We start from the raw sequence: 19,328 nt of genomic DNA on the forward strand, positions 1-19,328 counted from the left end.
ATTGCTCACAATAATCGCATCGCAGAGATTCACGTTTATCGTGACATTGCCCTCCGTCATACGCTAGGATGAATTAGCTTTTGTTGAGCTGAAAATTCTCTACCACTTAAACCCCTCTATACTTGATAAAACGGACCTGTAAGAGTGCATTTAGTACAATTATTTATTTCTACAATATTTATACTCTACACAAATCAATTCGCCAAAAATAGCAGATCTACAAGCTTGTAGATCGGCTATTTTCGGCGAACGTTCGCCCAAGAATAGGAATGCTGGGGGTTCAAGTGGTTAACAAAAGTGGTTTTATGCATATTTTGATTATCGCGATAATACCATAAATCGCAATAATCTTTGCCACAATAATCGTGACATGTAATATTCATATCGTCTCATCCCTAGTGATAACATGAAAATCACCCAAGCCTGGCCACAGGATTTAGTGTCAGTAGCAGTGGTAATACCAGGGTATGGCGCTCAGCTTGTGTTTCACTGTGTGCTCTCGGAGTGACAGGCATCGCTGCAGGGAGAGGCTCCATGCAGGCCTCTGCAACCTCATTTGTTTTTACATACCAAACTGTGATGGGCTTGGATAAGGGGATATGTACTGACGTAGTTAAGAGTGATTACTGGCTCAGTCAACAAGCCCCGTGGTCTGTGCGCGCATGTTGATCGGTGGAGGGGGGGAAGAGAGCAAGAGACAGAAGAGAGAGAGAGAGTGAGAGAGCGAATTGCACAGATTCCATCGAAGTGTCAGGTTGCCAGTTGTATTCCTGGGATTTTATCCCTACCCCAACTCAATAAATAGTAAATCTATTTCCAAACGCTGGAGCGTTGTGTATTGTCTGCGCGGCCCAATGGAGGCTGACCTTTAAGTCAACTATTTAGCGAATCAACATTATCATTCCGGGCTCCTCTTGCCGGCTGAAACACTAGCCCCTCTCAGGGCTGAGGCATTCTGGGATGTTTCCAGTCTGGCCCCACCAGCGAAGGCTCGTCGGGGACTGCTGGAGCCAGCGCAGCCGATCTCTGTACCCTTCTGTGTGTTGCATTACAAAAAGAGCACATTTGGCCCCGCTAATCGGCTGTAATGCTATTGCCATCGATAAAGTGTGCGAACATCATTCTTGAGAGATCTTCCTCAAGTCATTTAGCCCCTGCTAATTGACTTTTAAAGTAGTCTGGGCCAAAGAGTGATACTGCAGACCAGGTGGGCTGGAGAGAGAGAGAGAGAGAGAGAGAGAGAGAGAGAGAGAGAGAGAGAGAGAGAGAGAGAGAGAGAGAGAGAGAGAGAGAGAGAGTGACGAGAGAGAGAGAGAGAGAGAGAGAGAGAGAGAGAGAGAGAGAGAGAGAGAGAGAGAGAGAGAGAGAGAGAGAGAGAGAGAGAGAGAGAGAGAGAGAGAGAGAGAGAGAGAGAGAGAGAGAGAGAGAGAGAGAGCACTAGTGTTAATGAGAGTTGGAGACAGACATCCTCCAGCTCCCCAAAAGTAGACACACAGAGACACACACACACACACACACACAAGCGCAGATAAAGCAGAAATCTCCCTCTCCTGAGCCGAGGAGGAGGCGGCATATTGATTTTGTCTTAGATGAGGTCTCTGAAACCTCATTTACTGGCGTTGTCATCATGGTGGAACACCGCTGTCTGACAAGCAGCACTCCCCCCCCAACCCCCCCATATATCTATCTATCCCGACGGCGGCCATATTGGAAACTTGCAAGGGATGCTAATGCGTGTGACCATTAGCGTCACAGTGTTCCAGTAACATTGTTGACACAGCGCTGGCATGATAAGATGTATGAGGCCAGATAGTGTTGCTGCTGACTGAACCATTGTGCCGTTTAAATGAAGGCCTTACGTGTTTAGTAAAGCGCCAATCCCTGCTTATTATGTTTCACCGTGGAACAGAGGAAGAGCTGCCATGTTGGCACGCGAGGCACGGGGTGAAACATGGCACTCCTTCGCCCCAGAGCACTGTTGGCATCCCGTGATACCCCGCGTTTGCGCCGTCCAAGATTCCAGCCTTACTTAAACTGACAATCTTCAATAATTAACTATTGTATTATTTACCGTTCAGTGATTGCCCAAACAAATACACTATGATTTCAAGGTTAATTACCAGTGGGAAAAAGTAACCAAATGTTTTACTTAAGTAAAAGTATCAATACTGCAATGTAGAAGTACTCTGTTACAAGTAAAAGTCCAGAATTCAAAATTTACTTAAGTAAAAGTACAAAAGTATTGGTATCAAAAATGTACTTAAAGTACCAAAAGGAAAAGTATTAAAATGTTTGAAAATAGCCGATCACAACGCGTCGCGATCCGACACGTTGTGAGCTTGTAGATCGGCTATTTTCAAATAGCCTAGGTTTAAAATAGGGCTAATAGTAACTAAGTAAATGTACTTAGTTACTTTCCACCACTGTAATTACATACAGCACATACTGTACACAGTGCAGTGTATGCACCACAACAAGGAATCATTTTGTTTATGTTTGTTTTCATCTGAGCAAGACTGACACTAACACATGATACATTATGCTAGTGTAAGCTCTAGCTTGGCAGAGCAGCACCTCCCTGCTTTTCAAACAGAAAACAAAGCTTGATTGACAACAAAGCAGGTGAAGTGAACCTGCCCCGACCGACATCGCATTGCTAGTAGTACCTCACAGTGCATGCCCTCCTTTAAACACACACACACACACACGCACGCACACGCACACGCACACGCACGCACACGTTAACACACACACACACACACACACACACACACACACACACACACAACACACACACACACACACACACACACACACACACACACACACACCCCCCCGCAGCCAGGGGGCAAGGATTTTTATGTATGCACAAATGGCAGTAGGGATTTTGTCTTTCATTAAACAGGAGGGGTGGGGGGGGAAGAGAAATTATGCACAAAGACGTGATTCTACGTAATTAAACTAATTAAAGAACAGCATTAATAAAATATCAGTGAAGCCAGCTGTTTACAGTGCCGTGATGGGGCCTGGGGACGTTGCGAGGATAGAGAGCGATGGGGGAGACAGACAGACAGACAGACATAGAGAGAAAGAGAGAGAGAGTGTTTTAATATGTGCTTTTAAAGACTTCCCTGTGGTGTGGGGCCCTTCCCCAGAGACAGGGGGCCCCTATGCCGTGGAGTCCCCGTGGAGAAAACAACAGTAATATCAACAACAGCCTCAAACAACTGAAATACTCCATTATGGAGAGAGAAACTGTTTCATTTCTCCTCCAGATATGTGTCTTTAACGCCATATGAAAATGGTGTACAAAGACAATGTTGAGAAAGCAGTACAGTACACCATTGGTGCTGCTACTTCTACAATTACTATTACTACTACTATTACTATTACTATTAATATTACTACTACTATTACTACTACTATTAATATTACTACTACTACTACTATTACTACTACTATTATTACTATTATGATTACTTATGCTACACCCTGGACTCACGCCAAAGCGTCAGCATTTGTCCAAACTATGAAATATGGTAATATTTGAAGTCAAAAGGCAATTTAGATGTCCGCAGGTGACATCTCAGGCAAACTCATCAGAATTCAACATTTATCAATATATCAATATTTGATGAAGGTGGACCGTGTGGACAGTGTGGAATCGATGTAGTGCGCCTGAAACCAGCAGATTTGACTTTAAACTAACCTTAACCATAATCCAGACTCTTACCCTAAACGTAATCACACCAACAGCCTAACCATAACCATAACCAAAACCAAATAATGTTGACAGTGTTATTATTAATACTGGTGGGTGTAATACAATTATATTTTGGCTTCAAATACTGACGCATTTGTGTTGGACGAGTGTCAAACTCTGACGTCTTCTGGCATGAATGAACTCATGTTGCCTGCTGCTACTACTGTTGCTGCTATACTATATGACCGTACAAATGAGTGTGTCTGAAATAACATACTCATTCACTACTCCCTACTCTCTATAGAGCATCGCAGTTGCGCAGAATCCGGGTGCCGGAAGTAAATACTCAATGCATTTTTCCCATTGACTTTTCCAAAAATATTTATATCAATGAATTTAAGCCTAGAATCAAGCCATCCAGGATTCTGGTGAATCATGACCATAAAACCTTTTTTTCTGTGATTTTAAATTTTTTATATTTAATGATATGATATACTATGTTTAATAAATACCCTTTGTTTTGCCGTTTTCAAAAAAGTTTTTTTCACAGAATCAAACGTTTTATGGTCATGATTCACCAGGATCCTGGATAGCTTGATTCTAGGCTTAAATTAATTTATATAAATATTTTCGGAAAAGTCAATGGGAAAAATGCATTGAGTATTTACTTCCGGCAACTGGAAGTGGGCGGGAACTGCGACGCTCTATACAGGGACTATATAGGGTAGGTGATCTCGCCTAGGGTGCCGGGAAGGCCAGAAATGTCACTCTGTGTACAGTGGTAACATTTCTTTTGGGTTGGGTGATTGGGTTGATAGGATATAATAATCTTCTAATAATTATTCACTATGCCACTACAAAATGACAAATTAGAGTATGTAGGTAGTGATTTCAGACACAGCCCATAACTACTGTTGCTACTACTACTACTACCACTACTACTACTACTACTACCACTACTACTACTACAACAACAACTACTTGTGCTAACACTAATATAGCACGCACAAGTAATAATGAATGAATGGTCTGTACACTTTTAACATTGTAGGTTGACTATGCTTAGATGCCTATTTTAGATGTATTTTTTATTATAGTGTGTTTTTTTCTTATTTAATTTTTATGTCTCTATGAGAACTGCTGTAACTGCTGTATCCCCTCGGGTATGAATAAAGTACTACCTACCTACCTACTATTACTACTATTACTACACTTACCACTAACTAACACTGTTACTACAACTGATAATTACATGTGTATCTCTGGTTGTTGCAAACGGTGCTACTGAATCTGATGATGCATAATACATCCCAGAGCAATCTGGCAATATGGTATCATCAATCGATCAATTAAGATGATGATGATGATTACTATTGTTTAGTATTGATTTTTCATTAACACCCATAACTTTACAATGATTGCAGCTGTAGTGACTGTTGGCAGAGGGGGTTAGCTTGCTCTGTGAGCCCATGCAGGGCCCTCTCTCCTCTCCATCCAGATAAATCTTTTCCCCTGTCAGGCGGAGGGACTCTGCCTGCGGTTTTGTGTACACATGCTGTGTCCTGTCACTTATAATGGGGGCCCCCTCTTTCTGAGCCGATAAATGAGGGGACGTCTTTCGCGCCGATCGCCGACACGCTGATAAAGAGAGAGCTGCAGTGAAAGAGAAGCCCAATTAATAATGCATGGCTGTCTGACTGTCTGGCCCTCTCCAAGGACGGGCCCTGATGAAAAATGGAGGTCAGATGTCCTCCTCAAGTGGTCAGCGATGCCTCTGTGACTCCCCATGCACCCCAGTGTCCAGTGTCCAATCCCTACTCCCCGTGTCCTCGTCAGCCAAGGACGAGGTGTGCTTGATGATGAGACGTCCTTTGCATTATATATATATATATATATATATAGCGATTCTCAACCTGTAGGCCGGGGCCCACATGGTGAGCCGTGAGAATACTGCAAGTGGGACCCCCAAATAATTGGCAAAACCGTAAGATTTTAATAACATTAATATTTGAAAAAACAAATAATGTAAAAAAAAAAAAGAACTAGTTTGTTTTCATTGTGATACAGATAAAACAGGAACTTAATGTTAGTTCCAGTAATCCGAGCCAGAACACAAACAAATGCATGCCGAAAAGGCTGCCGTGTTAAGTGGTCAGATGGGTGGGCCGCAAACACTATGATTTTTCAAGTGGGCACTGATCCAGAAAAGGTTCAAAACCACTGATATATATATCGTTGCTGTCGGGCAGAATCCTTGTTCGTCCAAAAAACGTTACTTTTCAGGAAATGGGGGGACAAAATGGAGCCTGTGTTCCAATGGATCCCATGTAGTAATTGTTTAGTCACAAGCTCTTTGTTAATACTTTTCATTGGTTCAATATAAAACCCACAAAACAGATTGTTAATTTGAGCATGTCATTATATAGGCATGGCTGTCAGCTTGAAGATCAGCTGTTTCTGTTACCTTTGCGTGCCACTGCCATACGACAAAGTATAAAATAGGGGAAATAAACTCGTTCAAATATACTGTTGCAGTGTTGATTTTGTCGACTAAAACTATGACGTATGAATGTTCGTTGACTACCTTTTTTCACTGACGAAAACTAGATAAAAACAAAATACAAACTAAGCTATGATGAACTATGGCTAAATATACTGACAAATAAAAACTAGACTAAAATTTTAGGGAGGGACGAGTGGAGGAGAGATCCAGTAGTACTAAAACATCAGTCATCATTGGTCCGCGTGGGTGTCACAGACAGAAAATAGCTGATCTACAAGCTCACAACGCATTGCGCTGCGACGCGTTGTGAGCTTGTAGATCGGCTATTTTCAGCATGCAGTTAAACGAAAATCAGCCATTTCGATGGCATCACGGCCCGCCAAAAAATGTTAGTCGACTAAATCAACTGTAGATTTAGTCGACTAAAATCGTATAAGTCAACTAAAAGTAGACTAAAAGTAAAACATTTCAGGTGACTAAAATATGACTAAAACTAAAAACTATGACTAAAACTAAACAGAACTTTATTCAAAAGACTATGACTAACTACTATATCAAAATGTGCTGTTAAAATCAACACTGGTCTGTTGTGCTAAGCTCTCCAGTGTGCTCATGAAAACAAGTCATCTTTTTTTTTTTTACGTCCCACCTGTCATCAACAACAAGGAAATATGGGAAATGAGATTTTAATGGATTGACGGTCGGCACAACAGACGAATCTCTCACACACGTTTCGGGCGATGAGGACGGCTGCCTCTGAGAATGTGAAACATAAAGGTCACATACTGTCGGCCATTAACTCTTTGAATGTGTGTGCTGTAGCCATTTGTCACACTTTAATGTGTGATGATGCATCGCTACGTGTGGATGGCATACATGCAAATGCTGTGTATATATATATCGCCGCCGTCAGGTGGAAAAACCTCATATGTCCAAAACTGTTAATTTCTGGATATAGAAAACAATGTTTCAAAAAATGTTTCCATTTTTTTCTCAAAAATAGCACATCTACAAGCTCACGATACGCAAATAACATGAAAAAAAGACAGATACAAGGTTTCTGCCATATACATATATATCTATATATAATATATATTCCTGTTTGGTCTCCACACTCTCCCAGTGTCGTGCTGTCAGCGTGTGTGACGGATGGCTGCGGGGCTGACCTCTCTTAAGAGCGGTCAGTGGCGAGGGCCTGCCTGTGACCCCGGGCCACTTAACCACATTAATCACAAGCCTCTCCTCCCGTGGTGCTTTTATCAGCCTTGCTGAAAGCTACTGTCCAGTCCCCTTCCACCCACCTCCACCCACTCCTCTCCTCTGGACGTTAGTCATTCATAAAGCTCTCATCAACTCCAGGCCACAGGTATCAGTCCATCACAACACATTTATCAGGGGCCTGCTCTTATCACAAGAGGGGGGGGATATGGAAATGGGATCCCTGCCACTGATAAGGAGGAGGGCCTGGATTATCCCCCCCCCTGCTCTCTCCTTCATCAGATAGCTATGGAGAAATGGCAACAGTCCGGAACATTCCCCCATTGTTTTGTGTCGGTGCTGATAGGAGATGGAGGGGAGAGGGGGGGGGGGCATATGCAGACGAGCAGGAGAGGTGTGTGTGTGTGTGTGGGGGGGGGGGGGGGGTCTGTGTGTGCGTACATTCCTTGTTATTCCACGAATGTGCATATTAGTGTATGTCTACATGTGTGTGGATGTAGCGCATGGGTGTGTGTGCAACCCCATGCACGTAATGTCCGTATCAATGTGCGTGTGTGTGTGTGTGTGTGTGTGTGTGTGTGTGTGTGTGTGTGTGTGTGTGTGTGTGTGTGTGTGTGTGTGTGTGTGTGTGTGTGTGTGTGTGTGTGTGTGTGTGTGTGTGTGTGTGTGTGTGTCTCCCTCCTGGCTGTATTAATTAGTCTGTGTGTTGTGTGTTGAAGGATGAAGACGAGGCATGTGTACTAATGTGACCTGCAGGGTTAGAGGGTCCCGTGAGTGACCAGGTCAACGCTCAGGGTCGTGCAGAGTGACCAATGTGTATGTGTGTGTGTGTGTGTGTGTGTGTGTGTTGAGTGGTTGGAGTAGGGTCAGTATGAGGCCAGGTGATCACGATCACCTGGCCTCGCACCTCACTTCTACCCCTCGCTCTAACACGCTCGTACACACACACACACACACACACACACACACACACACACACACACACACACACACACACACACACACACACACGCATATTCAGGCAGGATTCATAAAGTACACTCATACTGTACAGACAAATTCATAGAGAGCGATTCAACCACTCATATGTAAACAGAGAGAACATACAGTATATTGTACATGTTCATGAAGCATTTATAAACGCATACACGCACACATAGGCCTACTCTGCGCGCACACACACACACACACACACACACACACACACACACACACACACACACACACACACACACACACACACACACACACACACACACACACACACACACACACACACACACAGGCACACACGGAGCACGCTCTCTCCTCAACATGTGTTCGAACTAAAATAGGCCATGGCTAATTAGGGCCTTGTTACCTGAGCAGTTTCTTCAAAGCCCGCCGCCCCCGTGCTAATCTGAGGCTACGCTTCATTATGGATTCTTCAAAGTCCCACCCAGCTGTCAAGTGATGATGTTGTGGAGAGGGCCGTCATTAGCACGGCTAGCACGCCAGGTACAAAGCCCGCTCTGTTGTTCTGCGTTGCACCGCCTTGACTCACACTTACACGTGCGTGCACATACAGTACACACACACACACACACACACACACACACACACACACACACACACACACACACACACACACACACACACACACACACACACACACACACACACACACACACACACACACACACATGTTTAGAGTGTACCCAGCCTGATGCACACTCACACACACACACACACACACACACACACGCAAACACACAGGTGTGCATGCACACGCACACGCACACACGCGCAGATGCATACCTGCAGGCCCTGACCCATGCCTACATATCTGCATGTGCTAATACATAAATATACAAGTATATGCATAGATACATCTATACACATGCAAGCACACGCTGCCCCGAGAAGAGTTTGGCTGCTGGTCTGTGCCTTCTGATGCGGTCAGGTGTGTTGGCTGGGACACACATCCTCACAAAGGATTATTGACACGACTAGGAGGGTTCCTGTGAAATCCCTGCCACTAAAGAGAGGCACCGCCGCTCCTTATCTTATCAGCCGGCGTTATTAGCAGTGATCAGCGAAACTATCAAAAGAACGTTAGTGGACAAAGGAGGGCCCTGTCTGACGGCCAGCATTAAAGCCAGGCCGCGGTTGGCTGCTACATGAAATATATGTCTTTAAGATACTGACACTTTGATAAGAGTCAACACTGAGGCAGAGCCTGTGTGATACCAGTGGTTGAAAGTAACTAAGTACATGTACTCAAGTGCTGTACTTGAGCAGGTTTTGAGGTATTATTATTTTTACTTTACTGGGGTATTTCCAATTTTCTGTACTTTTAATTCTACTCCACTAGAACTCAGAGGCAAATATTGTTATTTTACTCCAGCGCAATTATTTAAAAACTTACTAGTTACTTTGTAGATTTTTATCATTATTACAAACATACATTCACCACTTCAGCCCCTATATACTTTGGCAATTCAAAAGTTGCAGATCTGCAAGCTCAAGATTTCTATCCATTTTTTATACTTGCCATGCCAACACGTTTGTACTTTTTTACTCAAGTGAATTGTGAATACCGGCATTTTACTAGTAACAGTATTTCTACATTGTGGTACTGATACTTTTACTTTAATTTAAAAAAAAATCGAGCACTTCTTCCACCAATGGTTGACACACTGTAGCTGAGAATGAAGTGACTCCACTCCGCCCTGCATGGGCCAGAGTCAACAAGAGCTACTACGTGTCATGATGGAACACATGCCGCTCATGTTACACACAACTTATGCGCTGTCATTACACTCAGTGTGGTGGAAGAAGTTAAAGTCCGGTATTCAAACATTTACTAGAGTAAAAGTACAAAAGTATTGGCATCAAATATACTTAAAGTACAAAAAGTAAAAGTTTTCAAAATATATGCAAATATTTTGAAAATAGCGACTGTGACTCCATGCCATGCATCCATTTTATAAACAAGAACAAATGAAGAAAAGAAAAGAAAAAACGTAAAGTAGCCTACATCAAAGGACTTCAGTGAAGTGCTATTTCTTTATGCCGTGCCATGATGTGTTTTCACAATGTGGTGTCACATTATTGTGGTGTAATTTTGTTAAGTAGCAGTAGTATTTTTGGCCTGACCGCAACAGTGGGGCCAGCCCTGTATAACGCCAATGTCTCTGAATGAATCATCACGGAGTGATGAAGTTATAACATTGGTCAGCCGGTTGGCCTAAGAACAAACTTAGACAATCATAGAGAAATTGTCCCTCCAGGCTATGGGATGTACTGTAGTCTTAGTTAATAAACAAACTTTTCTTGTCATTTGATGTCTGTATGAGACGTACCACCCTGTTTCAAATTCATATCATTTATACATTTCCAGAGCTGCCAACTCTCTCCCCAAGTAGGCTACTAAATGGATGAGAAAAATGTTCTAAGCCATCAGGTGCCCAGTTTAGGAAAAGGAAAGAAGAAAACATGAGAGAAACACAAAATATAGCTGCATTGCAGCTCCGGTATTTTAATGAGTATTACGCATGTAATGAAATTGGATATGTTGGTATGTTTCGTAGCCTATGTTCCTACTGTATGTTACTTCCTATACTATTACATGACAATATTCTGTTTTCTGTCCAACTGTCCTGTTTGTTTACATAAACTATCAAATGATTAATAAATAGATAGACAGGTAAAAACAAACTGAAAAATATCTACCAAGAGCTGTTATAAACCATTATAAAATGTTAAATGATTTGACCAATGACCATGCTGGAGCGTTCCAACATGAGACAGATTGTTAATATACACATCATTATGATGAAATTGTGAAATGATATACAGTGTTATCATAGTTTTACAGTTTCATCATGATAATGTGTGTAACCTGCAGTAGCACTATTACCATCTAACTAGCACATTATTGAGTCGGTTAACTTTCTTTGAGGTGACATCATAAATGTTTTGATTAAAATGGTAGCACAGTAAGGGAAACTAACAACAACTTAAGCTAACTTAACTTGGACTCTTTTCAAGTCAAATGTTTGCCCAACCATTTAGAGTAGTTTTCAAAGTGCAGGGTCCGTGGACCCCATGGGTCCTTACTATAAACAAATAATAACATTGTTCAGTGACTGTAATGTCATAAATGTTAGTCATTTATTATGGGTAGTAAAAGCAGATGGATTTATTTATATTGGATTATGAAGTTTGTACTTGGTTTGAGAACTCTGACACTGTGTCAGAAAATGTGTTAGGGTTAGAGACAAAAGCTTACTTTGACAAACTTTACTATCCACGTCTAATATTATATCATATCCGCTTCCTCTTCAGTCTCAAGAACAAGTATTACATAATTGTCTCTATTGGGGCTGTATTCATACTAGTATAATCCATTTGCCAGAGAATATGACATGCTTGCATAATGCATAATATAGAAAATGATGTAATGCTTGTTCTTGAGAATGAAGAGAAAGCAGAGATGATATGTAACAGATATGAATAGAAGTAGATCGCTTTTGTAAAAGTATAGCTATTGTCTAACCCTAACCTATTTCCTGACACACTGTCACAGTTCTCAAACTAAGTTCATAGTTAATATGAAATAAATCCATAATATGAATGAACCCATCAATTCATCAATATTTGTACATTTGGGGAGAAGTACATTTCTTCCCATTGTACTTTGGATATTTATTTACTTCTGTTCTGTTGTGCTGTTATTTTTCTTTGTTTATGGTCAGTCCTGTCTGTTTTTGTTGTCACTGTCTCATAAAAGGGAAAAACAAGCATGGTGCTATGTTAACTATGACATTTAGCGTGTGTTTCTCTGTACCACTCATGTCTCACCATTGCAAAAGTGATTTAAAATAAATACATTTTTAAAGTTGTGAACATTAGTAGGCAGTGGCGCGGGAAGGGGTGGGGGGTTGTAGATTTATTTATTTTTGTAAATAAAATAAAAACATATATGTTTTAAAGTGTGTATACACACATATTAAAACAATGATGTATTTAACTTTGCGGAATAAAATATTTGTTGAAAAAGGTGAAAAAAAGGTGCTTCGTCCCCCGCCCAGCCCAGCCCCCCTTGGAATAAATGACTTCCAGTGCCACTGACTGTAGGTGAGGGAGTCCCCAGTAGTTTAAAATCACAACACCGTAATTTAAATGACTCAGAATTATTATAAAACAAAAACATTTGTGACTATTCTTATGTTTCAATATCACCACCACTATAGATCTATTTCTCATGTACAATTATGATATCTATTTTTTTATTAATTAAAGTAAAAGAAAATTCCATATCATTGTCTCTAGGACACAATCATTTGATATGTGGGTCCATGGCCTGATGAAAGTCAATTTAGGTGTTCATAACATAAAAATGTTGAATGTTGTGGTCGTTGGTCACCAGGTCAGCCTCGGGAGGCCAAAAACTGTTTCATTTCCATTTTTTTATGGTTTGGGTAAGGATTCAAACTTATTAAACTGGGGAAATTGCTTTCGATAATCATGTTTTTCTTTTTATTTTATTTTTTATTTTTTTTACCACAAACAGGCCACAAAGAAATTTAGGCGCTCCGGTCATGACGTCAAGTCTCACTCCAAGGCTTATTTTTTTCCCCATTTTTTAAAAGATATTTTTTGGGCCTTTTCTGCCTTTATTGATAGATACAGGAGTAGACTGACAGGAAATGGGGAGAGAGAGATGGGGAGTGACACGCAGCAAAGGTCGTCGGGATCGGGATTCGAACCTGGGACACGCTGTCAGGCTGCAAGAGTTTTCTGAAGAATTGGCAGCTGTGCATTCCCACCATGGCACTGCCTGCTAAAAGCATAGTATACTACTAGAGCAGTGGTTCCCAAACCTTTCTGGATCAGAGAATGTTCATTTTAATGATCAATCAATCGATTGTGTTCTGGCTCGGATCAAGGAACTCCTGTTTATCGCCGTCACAATGCAAATACATTTTTCAAGGTTTTAAAGAAAAAAATACCATGCCATTCTTTTTATATTTATATATTTTTTTAATGTTATGTTATAATTGCCAATTATTTGGGGTCCCACTTGCAATATCATTACAGCCCACCAGTGGGCCCCGGCCCGCAGGTTGGGAATACTCCTCCTGGCACACTGCAACAGTTGGGCACTCAGGTGCCAAGCTCAAGGGCTCGTCAGGAGTATAGCTGAGGGGAGGTTGTGGAGAAAGTGTCAAGTACACATGCATCTGGTCCTGGGATTTGATCTGGTAACTTGCTGTTCGTCGGCCCGCTTCCTTAACCTTTAGGCTCGCCCCAACCCAGATTAGCCTTGTGCCATGGATACTAGGGGCATAATAATAGAATCTGACCTCCCTGACTCCTCAGACAGCTTGCTGTGTGTGTGTGTGTGTGTGTGTGTGTGTGTGTGTGTGTGTGTGTGTGTGTGTGTGTGTGTGTGTGTGTGTGTGTGTGTGTGTGTGTGTGTGTGTGTGTGTGTGTGTGTGTGTGTGTGTGTGTGTGTGTGTGTGTGTGTGTGTGCGCGTGCGTGCGTGCGTGCGTGCGTGCGTGTGCCTGCATCCATGTACGCAAGGAGCTAAACAGATTTTAATTGCTCCTCCGAATAGCTTCGGTAGTGATAGCTAAGTATGTGCCGATGGTTCTCCAGCGTAATCAAACAGGCTCATCTGAGAGTACTGGCATGTAAAGCAGACGCATGACACACGCACATACGTGCGCATATAGCCACACGCCAGTGCATGCTATGTCACATGTGCGCAGAAGGGGCGTGGGGTGATTGCATCTGGAGGCTAGCTCTCTGCACAATAAAGGGCATGTCCACACCAAGCGCAATAACTATAGCTATATAGTTTTAAAAATTGTTCAAAGTTAAGTGGATGGGAGAGTCAGTGATGAACAATATAAGTTATAGTCAGTTTTGCTGGTCCATGGCTCCATGTCTCTGCTTTTGATATCCATTTATTTTTTATCGCCAGTGAGTTTAATCTAGTTCTGGTCGAACTGAATTAAATCCATGCATTTCCTTTTGGGAAATGTGGACTGTCTGTGGACTGTCTGACTGATTTTTACGTTTGATGATATTAATTTAATGTTTAACACTCTCCATTTCTACACCCTCAGAGCTAAACCAACACACAGGATTCTACTGCCTACTCTCAATCCAAAGTCCACGCCTCTTGAATGACAAGCGCTGGTGTTGGCACGTCTCGTGCAGTTTGTTTTGTAGGGGACACCCCCTCCCCCACCCACCACCACCACACAAAAACTCAAAAACTATGAAATATAACTGGACAGACAATCCTCATTAAGCAGCTCACTGTCGCTGGCAGGCTCAGTGATTGGCAAGCTCGGTCGGTGAGCGTGCGCCACGCATGGTCTTTCACACATTTAGCGGGGTCCATATGCCGCCGAGAGGACATGCCACGGTGCCATGTGACCGCGCCTATGGAGCGCGGACCGTATCGCGCTCAAATCTCCATTTAATCACCGATCTCAAGTTACCCCCGCACTTAATAAACAGCAGATTAGTGTATTCTCTAACCGCCGCCGTCACATTTTCTTTCTCCCCCCCTCCGAGAGTTAGCGAGGGGGGCTGGGGGGGGGGGGGGGGGGGTGGCTGCATGGTCTCGTACTTGGCATAACCCGCCATGTTAAACGGGCGACGGGCAAGCCGTGTCATCTGTTCCCCATCTTCACTGGGTCAGTCGGCAGCCATTGTCGTTGGCAGCGGAACTCCCCCTGTGCCAGCCACACCCCCCTCCACCCCCCTCCACCCCCAACCCCGCCGCGCTGGAAAAGTGATCCTTGTAACCTTTTGTCCGGAATTCGGTCGGAGCCACATTTGGCGATATGCGCATTGTCCTCGCACATCGAGAAACAACAGGAAGGGAGGGAGGGGGGGGGGGGGGAGAGAGAGAGAGAGAGAGAGAGAGAGAGAGAGAGAGAGAGAGAGAGAGAGAGAGAGAGAGAGAGAGAGAGAGAGAGAGAGAGAGAGAGAGAGAGAGAGAGAGAGAGAGAGAGAGAGAGAGAGAGAGAGAGAGAGAGAGAGAACAGGAGCGAGCGAGAGAGCTCCACCAATGCATGCCGGGCTGCGCGGTTGAAATTAGCACGCCGGCCATGAATGACAATGGCAAGAGAGATGTAATATTGAAGGGTTACTTGGGTTACTCTGCCGAGTCTGTCTGTCACCTCTGTGCCTTCAGGGAGCTCTAATCAGCTCACCCTATAATTATGGGCCCCACAAAAGGTCCCTGTTAAGGTTCCTGTAAAATAAACCTGACGCTATTGAGAAGAAGAGAGGCCCCCTCCTTTTAATTAGGGCCATCCATCTTAACCTTGTCTCGCCGAGGTGAAGTGAAGGTAGCCCAGGTCAAGCTCTCAAAAACGCTCTCCACCCTATTGTCCCCACCCAGCCCCCCCCTCCTCCTCCACACCCCTCGCCCCGACCCTGACTGGAGAGGACAATGCAGGCGCTAGCTCGCTAGCTCGCCACCACAAGCCTTTTGTTGGCGATACTGGGCTGGCTCCTGCTAGGATTTGCTGCTGAATAGGGTTTTTTTTTTCTTCCTTTCTTTTTTTCCTCCCCAACAGTGATACAATACTCAAAAATGCACAATGGGAACCCAACACTGCACGCATCACTGTTTGTATGCCAAACGTGCGATGAGTGACTATAAAAAATTAAGTGTAACCTCAGATCATTTAACAGCTGTCGGGGGGGGGGGAGTGACGCAAGCGCTCTGGGTCCTCAACCAACAACTTGAGGCGTGTGGGAACGCTGTTTTTTTTTTGTTGGTGGATGTTTTCTGAAAGTGGTATCGGGGATTACACGCAGTGTGTTGTTTTTCTCTCACACCTAATCCCTCGCTCTGCTGTTTGATACACCTTGTGTGTGCGCAGCATGCCCTGTGTGTGTGTGTGTGTGTGTGTGTGTGTGTAGGCACGTGTGTCCGTGTCTGTCAGGCGTCTAATGTTTGTGTCCCTGCAGCACAGTGTGTTTCAAGGTGTCTGTGTCTGTGTATGCATGTGCACGTGCATGCATGCGTGCATGCACCTGCATGCATACATGTTTTGTGTGTGTGTGTGTGTGCGTGTGTGTGAGTGTGTGTGTGTGTGCGTGCGCGCGTGCACGTGTGTTTTTAGAGAAACTCCAGTCAAAGAGTCGCTGTGTGCATGAGAATGCACAGTTCTCCTGAGGGGACTCAACTCCCTCTGTGCATGTATGTGTGCATGCGTCATGTGTCTATGCGGATGGATGTGCATGTGCGTGCGCGTGAGGAGTGCATTCGTGCTATACTCTTTCATCGTCCCTCCGCAGCACCCCCACCCCCCAACGCTCCTCCTCCCTCCCCCCTCCCCCCTCCCCTCGGCGCTCTTTTTAAGGTGCTGCAGGGCTGCCACCCTGAGCTGACGGGTGCTGTCACCCTAACTGCGGCTGGAGGGTGCAATGAAAGCGGGGAACAGAGTGTGCAATGCGTACGCACGTGCACACGCAGGTGTGCACGTGTGTGCGCACACACACACACACACACACACACACACACACACACACACACACACACACACACACACACACACACACACACACACACACACACAGTGCATATACATACCCTCTCGGATGCACGTTCAAGCAAAATCACAGGCCTTCCTCCTGACACCCCATCCTCTCTCTCTCTCTCTCTCTCTCTCTCTCTCTCTCTCTCTCTCTCTCTCTCTCTCTCTCTCTCTCTCTCTCTCTCTCTCCTCCACCTGCTCCTGCCTCCACGTCTCAAACCTCCAGCGCCTGCGACCCACAGCGCCTAGCGTTGTGCTTTCATCTGGCTTGCCGAGGTGGCGTTTGGTCGTATATTATTCATGGGGCGGTGCGATCCGAGGCGCGCGGTTCTCGTGGCAGTAAGTAATAAGACGGCATATATACCAGGCTAGGGAAAGAGAGGTGGTGAACACACTCTATGGCAGAGAGAGAGAGAGAGAGAGAGAGAGAGAGAGAAAGATAGAGAGAGAGAGAGAGAGAGAGAGAGAGAGAGGGAGAGAGAGAGGGAGAGAGAGGGAGAGAGACGGAGAGGGATAGAGAGGCCTATCTCTAACAGAGGCTTGCGCAGCCCTCCTCATTTCGCGTACATATGGAGGGACGTAACGCGGGTTTGATTTATTCTGGATCAGACGATCAGGACGGACGCCTCAACAGGTGTTGTGGCACAGCTGCGACTGTTCCAGCAGGTTTCATATTTTGTCACGAGGCAGAGCTTGTGAATACGCTGCTCTTTCGGGTGGTGGTGGTGCATTTCATTTAAATACTACATTCTCCAATGACTGGGGTTCCCCAGGGCTCTACACTGGCCTTTGGTTCACCAGTATTTTCCTCATGGGGGGTCCGGGACCCCGAGTTACATTAAATGGAATGAACCATTGCAATTAGAACTGCAGACACACTCCCAATCTTCTGCCGTAATCTGAAGACTCACCTCTTCAGACTCCACCTCAGCCCGTAGCACTTGCCCTATCCTTGACGACCTTGCAGGCTTATGCAAAGGCTAAAATGTAACTTACATAGTATGTTATGTAGACAGAAGTCATTGTTGACCTGGCATCCTATAGTGTGCATAGTTTCAATGTACAGGCTGATGATAGGTTCTTGGTTTACGTATGTATTAGTTATTAATTATTAGATTACTGGTTTACTTATGTATTACTTTATTATTAGATTACCACTTCTATGCATTTGATATATTATCTTGTGTTGTCCTTGCTTGCTGTAAGTCACTCTGGATTGAGAGCGTCTGCTAAATGCCTATATTGTAAATTGTAAATTAAACACTTGAGATCAGCTATTTACAGTGTGAGTATTTGTGTAGAGGGAAAGAAAGAGCGTAGAGAGTACAGTGCCAAAGATGAAGTTTACTATTGGGAGGTTAGATGTCTGAAAATACACATTAACATGAATCCAACATCTTTATAGAAAAGATAATGTGTAAAGAAACAAACAAAACGTTAATTTACAGAACACTGATGACAGTGCTGTTTAACAAGGGTGCGAAGCTATTTGTGATGAAAAAGTTTAATCTGTAACACAATTGTATCCAATATACTGAATAGTGGTGTCCCCTCTCTCAGCTAAGGGGTCCTTGGCCTGAAAAACGTTGAAGACCCCAGACTACATTCATTTCTTTGTCCTACTCACAACGCATTAACTAGGCAACGCGTTGCAAGCTTGTATATCTGCTATTTTCACCGAATGTTAGCCCCATTATAGGGATGCTATGCTAGGGTTCACATGGCTTAGCTTGCGCTCTGTTTTCCTTTCTCCGCTACGGGTACCTCCTCCACTGGGGGAGTCCTTTGGCTCATTGCAGCATGTTGGCACGGCATCAAAACAGACCAGCCATCTTGTTTTCTCATACTCTGTCCACTGCTAAAGTAACCTACCGGAGATCCAATCCAATTACAACTTCAGCAAATGACGGGGCGAAAGGGACGTGAATTCCCCTCGGTGAAGTAAAGGTATTTGTTCCGCGGTGGACCAGGGTCAGAAAATTACTAACTGTCTCATCAAACAGATGCAGGAGCAAGACATTTGACCTCCCACAATGCCCCTCTGCTCTGCGGCAGGAGCAGGGTGGGAGGGCAGGGCAGAGAGCAGGACCAGCTGACCGGCCTCGGCCAATCAGGAGCCAGGCCCCGGTGTGCAATGTCTGGAGGCGACATGCGGTTAACCACCTGGCCCTACTGTTTGACCCGCTGGAGCGACAGCGTGTGTGTGTGTGTGTGTGTGTGTGTGTGTGTGTGTGTGTGTGTGTGTGTGTGTGTGTGTGTGTGTGTGTGTGTGTGTGTGTGTGTGTGTGTGTGTGTGTGTGTGTGTGTGTGTGTGTGTGTGTGTGTGTGTGTGCTAGCGTTCGAGTGAGT

This window comes from Gymnoscopelus microlampas (assembly GCF_963454915.1).
Source record: "Gymnoscopelus microlampas genome assembly, chromosome: 1".
Classification (NCBI taxonomy): domain Eukaryota; kingdom Metazoa; phylum Chordata; class Actinopteri; order Myctophiformes; family Myctophidae; genus Gymnoscopelus; species Gymnoscopelus microlampas.